Raw genomic sequence first — 12,224 nt, 5'->3', positions numbered from 1 at the left:
CCCAGGTCACTGGTGTCTAGATGCTTGGTAGATTGACCATGTCCCATATAAAAAAGTAGCCAGAATGGGACTCATTCATCCTCCAAATAAACAGAAGCAGAAAATGCCAATAAAAAGGACACCTGTAATGATATTATGATATTAATAATATCTATGTCAGGAATATGTTAAGGTCCCAGTTAAGTCCTCAATTTCTGCTAGAGGTCAGAGCCTGATGTTCTAGGTGCTCCCACAGGTGAGCTGGAGAGTAATGATGGGGAGAAGTTTTTCATGAGGGCCATGAAGGTTGAAGCTTCTTGGGTGCTGGGTGCTGGGTTCTGAGGCAATTTTTTCCTACTTTATGTTGTTGGTACAGTATTGGCAGCTTCTGTTTGTTTGTATTTTTATTTCCAATAATTCTTGGTTTGAGAACTTTTATCTATTTATTTGTATAATTACATTGCTCAGTAAATAAAAAAGAAAAGTAAAAAATCCTTCAGTACACAAAAACCTTGGCCAGGCCTCTTAATAGCATGGTTGAAATTATCTTTGTTAAATCACAAAACCATTGTTTTTCTTGGAAAAGCTGCTAGAGTTTTATTTGGCATCTGGGCATCTAGTGGCTGATCTGAAAAATGCATCTAGAGGATTTCAAAGGAAAATGAATGAATGCTTCAAACCTGGAAGAAATTTCTCACATGTGTTAGAAAAGAGGGACCAATAAAGGACAGTTCCTCTTGTTAAAAAGAGAAGGGAATTGGGACACACAATAACATGGCCAGGTTTATAGTCGCATTTGTGACATAAAGCTCAGCAAGTTTAGAGTGTGCAGTGAGTAGACGGGTGATGCACTGGGCACATCTGTACTCCGTGAAGCAGAGCAAACACTCAGGCAAACATGCAGGCCTATCACCTTTGCTCCCAAACAGAATTGATGTCACAGGTGGAAAAACTGTTTGGAGATTTCAACCCCATTCCACTGATTGCCTTACCCATAATAAAACTCCTCTGCCTGTGGCTGCAGCCTAGGCTTGGTTCTGGAAAAGAAAGAAATAGATCAACAGTTAGCCTGAGAAAGGCTGATGAGGTTCTGAACTAACAAGGATCACTCATTTGTCACTCTTTACCTTAAGTCAGCAACATGATTTTCCCTAAGCCACAGGCAAAGGAACATGATAGTCAGAGTTCAGAATTCTTGTTGTTGGGGATTAGATAATAAAGGTTATGTTCATTTCAGGTTTCCACCCTCCGGGATGTGACAATATTGAAGAGGGATTTCTCTATTTTCCTTTCTTGATGTAGACACGATTCTCTGATAAAACAGGGTGTCTTGAGTAATACTAAGTAATACTAAGTAGAATTGGTAGATTTGGTGTTTGATGATGACACTGGAGAAAAAGTTTGGTAACTAAGATTTTATATTTCTCTTTCTTTGTCCAGTCTTAAAATGCAGAATGTTTAGAATTGTTAAACACAGCCCCCAACATTGCAATGCTCTTTTTGATATAACTTTTTATCCCTCTCCCAAAAGCCTAGAGTAGGAGGGCCAGAAACTAGTCCACATCCAAAATGTGTGAAGATGAATGGGCACAGGCTACTGAAAGTATGCATCTGTGGATTTGCTTTGCTTGGCTTTGCTTTTTGGGATTGCTGATGATTCTAGTGAGAAAATTTTATTGGGTGATTTCTTATGGAAATTTCAGGGTTGCGTTGACTTCATCAGAACATGTCAATTGGGGCAAATATAAATTATTAATTAATTTAATAAATATTTATTGTATATTTACTATGTGCCAAACACTGAGCTAGGTGTCGGGTATAATGTTGGATGCTAATGGAGTTGTATAAAAAAGGGCAAAATTCAGGAAATAGATCTTCCATTGGGAATAATGAAATAAAATTTAAAATGAACATTATTTTATATATAGCAAGATAGGTATGTTTGACTTCTTTTTGATATGGAAGTTCAATATTTTTATGACTTTTTTGTTTGTAGCATTTAGGCCTTTTCTAAAGGGAGGACATCTTATCCATGATGTCATGCAGCTTTTTTTCATGAAGTTTTTAAAAACTGCGAGCCTTTCCTATCCTGGAAGAATATAGAACTAGTTATTTTTCCATGACTAATATATTGTTTTAATTTTATTTTTTAAACTATCCAACAAGAAAATTGATTGTGTGTGTGCCTGTTAAGTTTTATGAATTTTAACTGCCATCATAATCAATAGAAAATTAAAGTAAAAGTTTTTGGCCAACTTAAGAGATATAGTATAAATGATCAATGCCTAATGGTAATATTTAATTTATAATTTAGTTAAGATACACATTTAAGTTATGTAGAAAACATTAAGAAGCATTGCTTTTTAAAACACATATTTCATAAAATATTTTAAACTATTATTTAAAAAAATTATTTAGCTTTCTATGTACCATTTCCACTTTCAAAATTATCTTTCAGATCTGTTGACAACAAATGGATATTCTTTTATCAATAATCAGACATATCAGATCATTTAAGAGTTCAGTTTTATTATTTTCGTGGAGTCTTCTTTTTGGAGCACCCTGTCCTCTTCTTTCTGGTGGGATTGCTCGTTAGTCTGCAAAACATAGCTGACACTTCACCACTCTTCAATGCTGGATACTCTGATTCTCAGATTCCTATGTCTATCTCTTCTTTGGTTTTTCCATCCAACTCTTTCAAGTACTTACTGGTTGACTTTGAGCCAGTCACCTTACTTTTCTCATTCTTGACTTCTTTACCAATCAAGTGAGATCAATGCTTTCCGTGCTTTGTCTCATAAAATTTCTTTGTGAAGTGCAATGAGATAATGTTTGTGGTCACATTTTGTAACTTCTAAAGTTCAATATGAGATAATGTAATTATGTGAGAGAATTAGAAGATCAGGAGTGCAAAGCTATCACAGTGGATCCAAATGAGGCCTTCCTTTTGGAATCTCTTCAGATCTTAAGTAAGACTTCTGGATAAGGGGCAGTGTAAGAGTGCCGGGAGAACTAAATTGAATCTGGAGATCTGAGTCTTATCCCTGGATCTACCACTGCCATAGCTGTGTGACTTTGAATGAGACGCCAGCTTCTCCAGGCTTAGATTTGCTCATCTGTAAAATGAGTTAAGAAAGAGGCCCTCTATTTGTCTTCCAGCACAAAATTCTATGAGGTCAGCCATCTCTAATTATGAGAAAGGCAGTATATTTTAGACTGGATATGCAATACAGACTTGTGCCGTGGTGGAGAGATGGTTAAATGAATCTGTTGCAACAAAGTCACTAACACTCACTAGTGGAACTTTCTGATTTCATTTTCTTCCCCTGAGTCCTCAGAAATGCTGTCCCTCCTGAAAATGGTGGTGGACCTGAATTGTCATTCTTTGTCTGACTCCCTCTTGGAAGTGATGTCCAGACATGTTGGCCTCTAGACAGCAAGCTTCCCCTATGTGTCAGTATTTGGGGCCACCTGTGGCAAGTCTGCCCACCTCATCCGCTCATTGTACTCACTAGAGCAGAGAAGATTAACTTTCTGAAAATGAAAAGGACAGAGAGAAGACGAGCTGCTTATCAAATATGCACATTTCAGATGGAACTTCACACTCAGTAGAAAGATGTTAGATTGCTGTTAGCTCTCTGGAGCGCTCCTGACAATGTGTTATCAGGTCATGTTTGCATGACAGAGGCAGCCCAAGCAGGAAACATTAAGTCATATGACTTCTAAGACGGAGTCAATCAAGTGAGCAGTACAGCTCCTGAAAACTAATTTCACCTTCATAAGGTCTGGTTATCTGTGCAGCAGACAAGAGGTTTGTCAGCCCCATTCCAGTCTGACCAGGTTTAGCACTGCATCAAGAATTTTAATGAACCGACACTGTAATATGTATGAAAGATGACACTGAGATGAATTCATGAAAAGCCAAGTCCCCATGAAATATGAACAATTACTTGCAGGCTCCTCCGCCTACTTAGCTCATTTTAAATGTCCATTTCAAAGGCCTTTGTCTTTCTGTGGTTCATTTGCAAGTTCGTGCACTGATTTTCATCATATTTAACCAGTTTAAAAATCAAAGAAGCTACTCACAATCAAACAGTTCGCTGAACTTTGGTTTGATGGGGGCAGAGTGAAGGCTAGCCAGAGCTTAAATCTTCATTTGGCTACCGATGCACAGATTTTCTTGTGAGATAAAGAAGAGACTTGAAGATTGGATGCTTATGCTGACTAGGCCCTTGGCATTTAGTGTGGCCCTAAGCAAGGTCCTAATTTTTGTCCTAATAACATCATATTCTCTCTGGTAATAAGAACATTTATTAGTTTTCAGCTTCAAAGTAACACTACCAGGGTTATCCTTATTTTGGAAACTTTTAAAATTTGTCAATAGATACACATTGAAATTACAAATAGCCTTTTCCAGAAAATTTTGGCTTTTTAGTATCCATTCTCCAGATTCTGTATCTTTTCCATGAATTCTATTGCTGCCATAGATATACATTTATATGCTGATCTATATAACTTAGGGTGTTTCACATACTATTAACCACAATTCTAATCTTGTTCTCAGAGGTTATAGGCTGTATATTACCACACTTGTTTAGTCCCACTTCCATTTCAGGCTCCTCCCTTGGCAGACATTGCCCCTTACTTTACAGATATAATGTACTTCCCTAGCTCTAGAACAAGGTAAATCCCTTTCACTTTTTTTTTCTATTTCTTTATCTTAAATATAAGCTATTTTTAACATACAGAAAAATATAGAGATAATTTAAGTAACATTTATGTACTTACTATCCGCGCAATGTCAACACATTTTAGTATTTTGTCATATCTGATTCAGATCTTTTATTTAAACAAACAAAAACGTCCATGACAAATACAGTAGAAGAGCTCAGTGTTCTGTCTGGTCTTTTCTTATCTCCCGAACAAAGCACCAAGATAATTACTGTCAACTCAACTGGCCAATAAAATCTTTTATCACAAATAAAATGTTTATGTGTTTCATTAAACAACATATACTACTGTTTTCATGCTATGTAAGTGGTATCATGCTGGATACACACTTTTGTAACTTGATTTTTTTCTTTCTATTATACTTATGATAATCCATGTTGCATATAAGCTTTATTTTATTCATCTTTATTATTGCATAGTATTTAATAATATAAATATTTTATAATTATTTAACCAATTACTTTTTGGAGGAAGCTGAGTTTTATTTCAAATATTCATTTGAGACAATGTTGCAAGTGAATATTCTTCAACACATGTGGAAGAATGCCTCCAGGGTGTATAACTAGAAGTGGATGAGCTGGGTTGGATGGTTTGCACAATTTCCAATTTTATTAGACTATTCTTTAATGTAAATGCATCAATTTTAGTAAAAGAGAAGTTTATTTTTCTCATACTTAATGATATTGCATATACATTTAGTCATATAAAGGATAGTTACTGAGCACTTCCCATGAGCTAAGGTAGGCACTGTTCTCGGTGCTGAAGATTCAGCAAGGAAAAAACAAAGATTGATGCCCTCATAGAGTGGTTTTATTAGACTTTAAACATTTTGTAAATTTAATAATTAAAACTGTAGCTCTTAATTGTTTTAGTTTGTATTTCTCACATGAGTTGTGAGGTTAAATATCCTTTCATAGTTTTTTTTTTTCCATTCCGTGAATTGCTTATTAGTAACTTTGACCAATTTTCAAATATTGAAAGTAATTTTCTTATTGATATAAAATTTCTTTATTTTATATTCTAAACCCTTATAATCAGATATATACCTTGCAAATATTTTCTACCGATCAATAACTATCTTTAAACTTTGTTTACAGTGTTATTATTGAATAGAAAATTTTAATATTCATGTAGTTGAGTTATCAGCCTATTTTTTTAGGATTGGCACTTTTAGTTTTTAAGAAATTGTTTAAAGGAGTAGCTTTTTGCATGTGAATTATTCATTTTTTGTTTTCTTCTTTTATTAATCTCTGTTTCTATTTCATTTCCCCCCCATTCTTTCTGTATTATTTAGGTTTAGTTTTTAAGTCAAATTTCTAACCTACTGAGTTGAGCAATCGATTCATTCACTTTAAATCTTTCCGGTTTTTGAAATAAAAGTTTTTATCTGTAAGGTCTTTCCATCTTAGCTCTGGTTCAGTTACACCTTAAGCTTTATAAGTATTTAGAAATTTTTATTGTAATTTCCTCATTAAAATTATGTCATTTAGGAATTCTTTTTATTTCTAAAACAGGATGTTATTCTTATTTAGATTGTTTGATGGTGGATGATGATGTTTTCTGACATCCATTCTATGAAATTCCTTAAAATTTTCTTCATGACCTAGTATATGGTAATTTTTTCAATGTTGTCAGTGTTATATATGAAAACAGTATATTTTAATTTGTAGTTCTGCTTTATAAACCTTGGTCTTATGTATCTTAAAATTTATTATGTCTTCATTCATGAATAAAATTGTACTTTAGTATAAAATTCTAAGGTGTCATTTTTTTCCCTTCTGCACACAGAAGCAATTACTCTGTTGATTTCAGACATCTGTGATGGCTGCCAGGTTGCTGTTAGTTTATCAGTCCTTCATAGAAAATGTGCCTTTATTTCCAGTAGCTTTTAACATTGTATTTTTTATGCTTTATGTTTATGATACAATATGTTTGGATGTAGAGTTTATTTATTCATTTGTCTTGATTCTCAAAGTGCACTATTGATTTGAAAATATTTTCTGCTTTGAATTGAAAAATTCTCAGTTTTCATCTTCTCACATACAGCTTCTTCATATTCTTTTGCTAGAATTTTCATTAGTTGCAAATTTGGGCCTCTCAATTTCTCCTCCATTTTGCTTATTTTTTCATATATTTAAAAATTTTCTTTTGCTTTCTCTCATTGCCTTCATTATTATTTTTATCAGTTTGTTATGTTTTCATCTTATTCTCTATTATTTTGAACATATTAGTTATAGTTACTTTAAAATTCTTATTTGTTAATTTGTATTATATTTGTTCTGAATTATCAAGCATTTGGATTACCTATTCTTCTGTTTCTATTGTCTATTTTTTTCTCTTGGTTATTAATCATATGGTTATATATTTTTGTATGTCAGGCAATATTTTTGTTCTATGCTAGGCATTGTGTGTAAAAGAAACAGAGAATTCATACAAAGTTGTCTTTCACTAGAGAAGATTTCCCCTATCTCTATTAGGCAGATTGAGTTCAGGCTGATCATCTTAATTCAACAGGGAGTAAACTGGGTCTAGAATGAGCTGCAGTTTTGGTAAGACTCAGTATGACTATATATATTTTTTCATTTTAGATCTTCATGAATGACAATTTCTGAGTTGTTTTTTTCTGTCTCTCAATAGCAGCCTTCTTGTGGGGCCCAAACTTGGATTCTGTAAAACTCCCATAGTCTCTTTGCAGTCATTTTTTTCCTACAACTACAATGTTCATCATTATCAAATAATTTCTGATACTTTTAAAGAGCTTAGTAGATGTTATTTCCCATGCTAAACTCTATTATATTTATACTGTCTCATTTAATTCTCATAACATTTGTTAATTAAATATTGTTATTCCCACCTTCTATTTGAGGAAAAATGACTTAAATAACTCCCCAGAGTCTTAGCTAGTAAGATATAGTACCAGGATTTGAAATGAAGAAGGTCTGACTCCCAAGTACATGCTTTAAATACTATATCATGTGGTCTTGGTATATCCAGATTTTGTTTGTTTGTTTTAGTGCTATTACATGCTTGACTTTTAGCCCATTTTTACTGTTGTATTTCAGGTACTTCTTGGAAAAGTCACTTATATTTGTAATTTACAAGTGCCTACTGACTTACTCTTCATGATATGACTTCCATCCATATCACTCTATTGAAATAGTCTCAACAAAGTTCACACATAGTTCTTTTTTTGTATTGTGTTTGTTATATATTTTTAAAAAATTTAATTGAAATATAATGCACTAAGTGTGGAAAACAAATATAAACATTCAATTCAATTAATCGATACAAATTAAGCACCGCTGTGAATAACACTGCATTCAAGAGTAGAACATTTTATCTATTACGCCTCCCCTCATGTACCTTCCCAATCTCTGCCTCTTCTTTCCATCTCATCATTTATCACCATTGTAACTCTTAGTGCTACAGATTAGTTTTGCCTGCTCTTGAACTTCATATTAAATGGAATCAGACTCTATGTGTTTTTTATTATCTAGCCTCTTTTGCTTAAAACTTTAAGAATCATCTATGTTGCGACATAGAGCTGTAGTTTGTTTATTTTTATTTCTGTTTAATATTTTATTACATGAATGTACACAATTTATTTAACAGCTTTACTAGAGCATAACTGACATACTGTAAACTGTGCATGTTTTAAGTATATAATTTGATAAGTTTTAACATAGTAATACATTAATAAAACGGTCACCGCAATCAAGATACTGAAGATATTCAATACCCCCCAAAATTTCCTAGTGTGCCTTTAAAATCCTTTTCTTCCATCCTGGCTGCTTCACCCCCAAACAACTTTCTGTTACTATCATTTTCATTAAAACTTTTTTTTAATATAAATGAAATCATGCAGAAAGTATACTTTTTGTATCTGGCTTCTGTTACAACATATTTATTTTAAGATTCGCTTATCAAAAAACTTTATTTTTATTTTTGAGTAATATTCCATTTTACAGATATACCAAATTTATCTATTTGTCTATATCTAGGTCTCAGTTACCTTACCTACCAACTGGAGATTATAAGAATGCCTTCTTTCTTAGATTTTACATACAGAAAATGAGTCAATTCATGTAGGATGTCCAGTTCACTGTTTTCCATGTAAAATATACTCAAAAAATTTTAGTTGTCTCCTTTTTCTCTTCCCAGCTCTTCCTCACTATTCTTCTGCTCTAACTTTTCATCCTTCTCCTTTATAATCTTTTACTCAACCTCCTCTTTTTTCTTCCCCTCTCCTCTTTCCTATTCCTATTTTTATCTTCCTCTTTTATTCCTTCATGTCCTCTTCAAATTAGACTATACAAATAAATATATATTTCCTTTTTTTATAATGCAGTCCCACCTCATAATACTTATCCAAATCTTAATCATTCAATCTCAACTAAATTCTGCCACCTCTATGAGTATAGTTCAGTGTGATTTCTCATTTCTAAAATTGCTTTGCATCTTGTTTGTAGCTTATCCTATACCATTCAGTAGTGTTGTACTTTGATTATACAGCTCTCGTTTTTAAATGTTAGCCATCTGAGATCTACGGCATGTCTTATTAGCACTTTGCATAGTCCTTGATCCTGTAATTTCTTATAATAAATATAATTAAATGAGTTAATAATGTATTTGTATATACAACAATTATCGTCATAGAAAATGTCAGCCTATTACTTTGTTCACTATCTCAATGAGATTAAATGTTTTTCAAGGAAAAAATAAGATTTCCAATAATTATTTTTCCTTCTGCAAACTTTAGACCAGTTCTGGGCATAAAAATAACAAGTTCCACAAAGCCATGGATCTTTGCCTGGTTTGTTCAATAATGTATCTCAGGGATTTTTCTGTAAATATTTGTTGCCTGAATAAATAATATAGGAATTTGCTCATATATTTATATATATATTTTTGTATCGGAACTGTTCCTATTATCTAAGAATTAGAAGGTATTTTATATGAGAAATAAAATAGAAAAGTGAATAATTTTTTGCAAGTGTACACTACTGATATCTGTGAAGAATGTCATTGACATGGCCGTATGTCCTAGAATTCACCAGAAATGTCCTAAAAATGCATTGCTCTTACTAGCAATGAATGATTAGAAAATGAAATTAAGAGACTAATTCTATTCATAATAACAACAGAATAATTCAGTATTCAGGAATAAATTTAACAAATAGCTGCAAGATTTTTACACTGAAAACTATAAGACATCATAAAAAGAAAATTCTAATAAATGGAAAGACTTCTCAAATTCATGGAATGGAAATCTTATTTTGTTAAGATGGCAATACTCCCTAAATTGTATTTCAGAGTTAACGCAACCCCTATCTAAATCTGAACTACAGATTTTGCAAAAATTGACAAGTTAATACTAAAATTCATATGAAAATCCAAGGGACCTAGAATAGCCAAAACAGTCTTGAAAAAGAACAAAATGGAGGACTCACATTTTCCTATTCAAAACTTACTACAAAGCTAACATAATCAAGATAGTGTGGTACTGGCATAAGGGCATACATATTCATCAATGGAATAGAATTGAGAGTACAGAAATAAGCCCTTATATTTATGCTCAATTGTTTTTTGTTAAGAGTGCCAAGATAATTCAGCGGTGAAAAAAAAAATAGTCTTTTCAACAAGTGAATATTTGCATGCAAAAGACTGAAACTGAACTCCTACTTCATATCATATACAAAGATTAACTAAAAATAGACTATAGTCCTAAATATTAAAACTAAAGCTATGAAATCATTAGAAGAAAACATAGGTAGAAATCTTCATGACTTTGGATTAATCATTGATTTCTTACATGTGACAACAAAAGCATGAGCAACAAAAGAAAAAAATATAAATTGGATGTTATCGAAATTCAAAATTCTTGTGCATCTAGAAAATAAAAAGGCAGCCCACAGAATTGGAGAAAATATTAGTAAATCACATGTATCTGATATAGGACTTATATTCAGGATATATAAAAAACTAAACAGCTCAACAATAAAAAGACAAATAATCTAATTTAAAAATGGGAAAAGGATTGGGATAGACATTTATTCAAAAAAGATATATATACAGCAAATAAGCACATGAAAAGATGCTCAACATTATTAGTCATTTGGGAAATATAAATTAAAACCATAATGAGGTAGTACTTCATACCCTACAGGATGTCTGGAAAGAAGACAGACAATAACAAGTGTTAGTGAGTATATGGAGAAATTAAAAACCTTACATATCATTGGTCAGATTTTAAAATGGCACAACTATTTTGAGAAACAGTTTTGTAGTTCCTCAAAATGTTAAACATGGAATTACCGTATAATCTGACAATTCTACTCCTGAGAGAAATGGACACATAGATCCACACAAAAACTCGTACACGAATGTTTCTAGTATCATCATTCATCATGGCCAAAAAATAGTAACTCCCCAAATGTTCATCAATTGATGAACAAATAAACAAAATGTAGTATATCCATATAATGGGACATTATTTGATTTTAAGATTGAATGAGTCTAACCATGCCACACTGAACAAGCCTGATCCCATCCGATCTCAGAAGTTAAGCAGGATTGGGCCTGGTTAGTACTTGGATGGGAGACCACCTAGGAAGACCAGATGCTGTAGGTGTAAAAAATAAAACACAAGGGGTTGTAAGCTGATAAGGTTCTTGCAATCTGTGAGGTCAACCAAGGGTTGCCTAGCCTAAAAATAAATAAATAAATAAAATAAAAGATTTACTGAAGTACTGATTTATGCTATGGCATAGATAAACCTTGAAAATATTATACTAGAAGTCAGACATAAAAAGACACATATTTCATTTATATGAATTGTCCAGAATCCATACAAACAGAAAGTAGAAGTTGCCAGGGGCTGGGCAGAGGAGGACATGGGAAGTCACTGCTGATGAGTACAAGGTTTCCACTTGGGGTGACAAAAATGTTCTAAATGACACAGTGGTGATGATTGCACATTTCTGTGATTATACTGAACACCGCTGAATTTTATACTTCAAAAGGGTGAATTTTATGATATTTTAGCTATATCTCAATAGAGGTATAATTAAAAAGCCAGTGCTTTTACTATAAAACAAAAAAATACAAACATTATTTATGAAAGAATAGTTATTTAGCCCAGACATAAAAAACAGAGACTGCAGCGACAAGGTCCCACTCATTGCCTCCCAATTCTTCAGTGATGTATGATCTGATGAGAATTGACAGGCAGCCTTCTGGGCTGAACATACATACTTAGGTGACAACTGTACTTGGGATGCTTCACATTCAGTAATATGGCTAACCTTTAAGGCAATTTAATTGTACTTGTAAATGATGGTCTACCCATAGTTTTAGCTTCACAGGATTGCTGTAATGTCTATCTGCTGTAACAGTCATTAAATAAAAACATAGTGTTGTGTGCCTTTGCATATTTGCCAATATCGGGCTTTCACGTGGAGTCTCTGTGTGGGAGTCTGGTAGGGATATCCCTTTTAACAAGTGAACATCAACTG

The 12,224-nt window shown here is 32.9% G+C and overlaps 1 pseudogene; it reads left to right on the top strand.

Annotated features, from left to right (window-relative positions):
- Positions 1-11,222: 11,222 nt before the first annotated feature.
- Positions 11,223-11,341, top strand: LOC111732836 (annotated as a pseudogene).
- The last annotated feature ends 883 nt before the right edge of the window (positions 11,342-12,224 follow it).

This window comes from Pteropus vampyrus, unplaced genomic scaffold (genome assembly GCF_000151845.1).
Source record: "Pteropus vampyrus isolate Shadow unplaced genomic scaffold, Pvam_2.0 Scaffold497, whole genome shotgun sequence".
NCBI lineage: Eukaryota > Metazoa > Chordata > Mammalia > Chiroptera > Pteropodidae > Pteropus > Pteropus vampyrus.
Note: the sequence above shows the minus strand (reverse complement) of the source record. Positions and strands in the feature narration are given on the sequence as shown.